Source organism: Parasteatoda tepidariorum, chromosome 10, assembly GCF_043381705.1.
Source record: "Parasteatoda tepidariorum isolate YZ-2023 chromosome 10, CAS_Ptep_4.0, whole genome shotgun sequence".
Lineage (NCBI taxonomy): Eukaryota > Metazoa > Arthropoda > Arachnida > Araneae > Theridiidae > Parasteatoda > Parasteatoda tepidariorum.
Genome location: NC_092213.1, coordinates 32,236,110 through 32,241,201, shown reverse-complemented (window position 1 = coordinate 32,241,201; position 5,092 = coordinate 32,236,110).

Sequence of the window (5,092 nt, the reverse complement as noted above, 5' to 3'; positions counted from 1 at the left end):
AAGAGCAATGGCTCTCACTTCCTATTGAACTGATAGACCGCATAATTGAAAGCATCACACATCGCTGTTTGTGCTGTATTGCTTCTAGAGGCAATCATATTCCATATTAAAGGTACTTTTTCTATTGCAAACCGATACTTCCAATTTGTTTATTTTATACATGTGCTAATTTCTATACTACTATTAATGTCTGATAATTTCTTTTTATGTTGTTTAATACCTTACTATGTGTTGTATATTGTGGGTAAGTTTCATAAAATTCCATGTGTAATTTCTTGAGTTATCGCGATTTTTGTGAATTTTCCTTAATTTATGATAACCAGTGTATATTAATATTTTTTATGTAATATTTATTTATCGTAAGATAAATGTACAGGTGAATACAGTCAATAAACGAATTAACAGCTCAGATACTTCCGTTATTCTATATTAGTGTTGACAAAAGTCTGTATGATCTAAATTAAAGTAATGTTAAAGATAGATATGTTGTTGTTGTTTCTAATGTCACTTGCCACACAAGCAAGCCTGCTTGGTGAAACCGAGCAAATTTAAAGCAGAGTGTGCGTTTCTTGTTCTTCAATGGCGCCATCCTATGGCCAAGAATTCGTCTTCAGCCACACATACACGTCACAGCCCGTTTTATAGGGCCGATCCATTCACACATCCATTCATTCATCCTCAGATCGTAATTTTGACCTGAATCAGAGAACGATCGATCTTCAATCCAATACCCCCAGAGGTATTGATTTCTTATGGGAACATGGAGGACTTTGCGACTCGACAGATTTAACGTGCATCAGTCACCATTTACTACACGGGGAGTCTTTGGCCGACGGGATTCGAACCTACGAACTCTCGGACATGGGCCCAGCTCCCCACCGAACATGCTATCCCGGCCTTAAAAATAGATATTGAAGTGCTAATAGAAAGCATTACTTTTTTTTTAATACAAAATATTTTAGAATAAAATTCAAATATTTAAATATTAAATACTTAAAAATTTACACATTTAGAATAAAATTAAAATATTTAAAACAAACTTAACCAAATTGTCACAATTGATTGCAGAGATTAGTGGTTAATTTGACTATCGTTTTTCAATTACGAAAATTTAAAACAAAAACGGTTAAAATAAAACATTGTTATAAAATACTTTTAGATGTATTTATTGAAATTATTGATGGTCATGGTTGAATTCAAAATAACATTATGGATTCTTAAACAAGTTTTTAGAATAAAATTTAAACCATAGTATTTTTATAAAACTCAAATAATAAGTTATCATCTGTTTATATAAATTTACTAAAATTACATCCATTAATCATAAACAAAAATACGAAAAATTTGTTTGAATAATTACATACATATCAGTTTTTAGAATAAAATTTAAACACTTGAAACATTATTTTTATAAAACTCAAACACTATTAAGTTATTATCAGTGTTTACATAAATTTACTTACTTCATTTCACATACATAAACATCGACAAAAATACAAAAAATTTGCTTATAAAATTATATAAATATAATCGTAAGAAATGTTAAATAAAAATATTAATGATTTTGTTAAACAAAATATTTTAGAATAATAACATGCTAGAAGTTAAAAGAAAATACTTCAAAAACTTTATTCCAATGAAACTCAAACAAATATATTAAGTTAAAAACAATGTTAACATAAATTTACCGAAATTTCACATACATCAATAAAGTAAAAATTCGAAAAAAAATCGTTTTCAAATATATGTTATCAAATATTGTTATAGAGACTTGAGAAATATTAATGTTATAATTGAACAATATGTTTTGGAATCACAATATGTTAAAAATAAAAACAAAATTTTTTAAATAAAATTTAAAACATTCGAAACGTAGTTTTTGTAAAACTCAAATGATATGCAAAGTTATCGTTAATACTTTTATAAATTTACTAACTCCATTTAGCATGTATATTATCGTTTTCAAAAGTACAAAGAAAATCGTTTTAAAGTATGTCATGGAAGTAATATTACTGTTAAAGGCGTTTACTTAAAGTCATTGATATTCTTGTTTAACAATATGTTTCGGAACTGTAACACATTACAATTTTTTGAAACAAAAAATTGAATAAGTTTTTAATTAAACACATTCTTTTAATAAACTCAAACAATGTGTAAAATTATCATTCCTCATGAATGTTTTCACAATTAACTTACTTCAATTAGCAACCAATTAATGTCAATTTATGTGAGCATTTATCATAATTGCAACGGAAAAAAGTATGGTCAAAACTACCAGAAGGTGGTATAATTTACCGTGTTCATGGCTCAATAGAATTTAACGTGGCTTATTAATTTTTACCAAAGCGCTTTGGTAATGACTTTGGTAAAATTAACTACGGTTAGAATAAACTACGGTTACTATAATAAGTGATATAATTCGGTAAATGAGGCAAAATTTGGTAATTTTTTTATCATATCTAAGAGGCTAATTTTGCATTTCATTGGGTTGAATTTACTTTTCAGTTTTGTATTTTTTACTAAATGTGTGGTATTAAGGACAGTGATCTTTAAAACTAGAATTTTGGGTAAACCGTTACCTTATGAACGGAAAAATTACCAAATGAATAATTCATATAACATAAATTTTAGTTTAAATTTTAAAAAAAATCTGTTTTTTTCTTCTTTTTTTTAACCTTAAATTTTATAACCATGCATATCTAAAAATTCAAAGATTTTAGTCAATAATTTTAAATTTATGATTGCAGTAGTTGTTTATAGTTATCCACATTAGTATGTTTTTTTTAATTGCAGTAGATAATTGCAATAAGATTTCTTAGTCAGAAGAAGGCACATTTCTAAATTGGAGATGTCTCAATTTTGCTTAACCCTATGACGCAGATGGGACACCCATGTTCCTTTCATATATTTATTTTTTCTGATGCTCTAATTACAAGTAAAAACATATTTTGGATTTTTTATAAGTATCGAAAACAGTCTAATAGTTACTAAAATATAGATTACAGGAATTATAATTGTAGTTGATTATAAAATGCAAAAACAGTAGTTCGTAAATATTTTTCATTCATATTCAAAAATTTATCAATAATTTACTTTTTAAATAAAAAAAATCTCAAAGATGCACTACTGTTACTCTTAGAACTGAATAACAATCTAAAAACTATTGTTTAGATGTGAACTGTGTTTGCAAGATCTTACTGAACGTTTAGATAAAATCCTCCAAACACATTATGGCTTTACGTTACCACAATGTGTGATCTATACAATGATTAAGAAATACAGGTATCCCGTGTTGTATTTAGTTAGCATAAATTATTAAAATGCTGAGTACAATATTTTCCACTTATTTTAACCTTAATTAGTACAAAATGATGAAAAATATGTGAATGAAAATTATGCATCAAAGGATTGAAATTGTTTAAACACCTTTAGACATTTCAAAAAATTCTTTTAGTCATTTTGTTAAAAAAAAAGCTGTCAAGCTGCTTAAGCTGAAGCTATTGTCAAGCTGATATAAATAACGCGTCAATCATTCCTTAAGTCAATAATTTTCTTTTTAAATTTTCATTTTAATTTTGTTCTTGTCGGGATATTTAGTAATCTTGTAAGAAAATAATATACGAGAAAAAAAAATATAGTCAAAAACTACCAGAATATAGTAAAATTTACCATGTTTCTAGCTCCATGGGAAACTGTTGTTCGATTTTTTCCAGGGAGATTAGGTATTGACTTTTGATAAAAATAACAATAAAATTTATTTATGCATTTTTAAAATAATAATATTGTTAATGTTTGTTTTATAATATGTATTATTTTTTCCGGCCACCCTATTTATATTTAGTTATAACGTGAAATAGACTACGCGTCAATCTTTCGCTATATCAGTAATTTTCTTTTAAATTTCCGTTTCAATTTTTTCTCTTGCCAGGATATTTATTCCTCTTATAAGCAAAAACAAAACACAATCTACATTGAGAAAAAACGCATGGTTAAAACTACTAGAATATGGTAAAATTTACCATATTTCTGGCTCTGTGTGAAGCCGTGGCTCCGGGGAGATTAACGACTTTTGGTAAAATTAACAATAAATATGATTTAATTACCATGCCTTTTGGTAGTAAATGTGGTATTATTTGGTAATTTTATCAAGATATCTTAGAGTATGGAATAGAAACCATTTTTTCGGCAAATTTATTTTTTTCTTTCGTATTTTTCTAAATTTGTGGTAGTAAGTGCTGTAATTTTAGAAAACCTGAGTTTCCGGTAAACCGTTACCATATGAACTGAAAAATTACTAGATAAATGGTTTAAGAACCATACATTTAGGCTTTATCAACCAAAAATATCATTACCATTCAGTACTGTCATTTAACCAAAATGTTTTTTCTCCGTGTACTGTCTATCTTCTATGTTTACATCAGAAACAGTCCAATTTATTAACAAGTGAGCCTTTTCTTTTCTTTTCTTTCTTCTTTTTTTTTTTTTTGGATATTTGTTCTGAATATTTATCTTTTAATTTGTCTTCTATCTGACCGACCTGTGTAGGGGGCAGGGAACTGTCCTTGCATCAGAAAGGTTCTGAGTTCGAATCCCGGGCGATGCATGGATGTACTATCTGTCCCCACTGCGAGAGCGAAGTTGACCCACCTAATATGGTGCCCTTGAAAGAGAGGCCAACAAATTCCCCCTGTAAACGCCTGAATTAACGGATGTTAACACAGTTGGGCATTGGGAAGAAGAAAATAAATTGTCTTCTAAAATCTTTCTTTTTTTCTTTCTTTTTTTTTTTTTTCTTTGCTGTCTTAAAGCTTTCTGTCTTCGTCTATTCTGTTGAGTTCACCGGTAGGTAAGTAGGTACTTTTTTTACGTCGAACTAGAACTGCACAATGGGCTATTAGCGACGTTCTGGGCAACATCCCTGGGGATGATCCAAACGCATGCCATGGAAATTTTGTTCCTCTGCAGAGGGGATGGCTCCCCTGCTTTGGTAGCCCGAAAACCTTCGAGCGAAGTCGAGCACTTTACGGTAGAGCAGTTTAACGAGCGCCGATACCGCGCACCCACGGTCCCTACGCAGATTGATGAAAGTAGT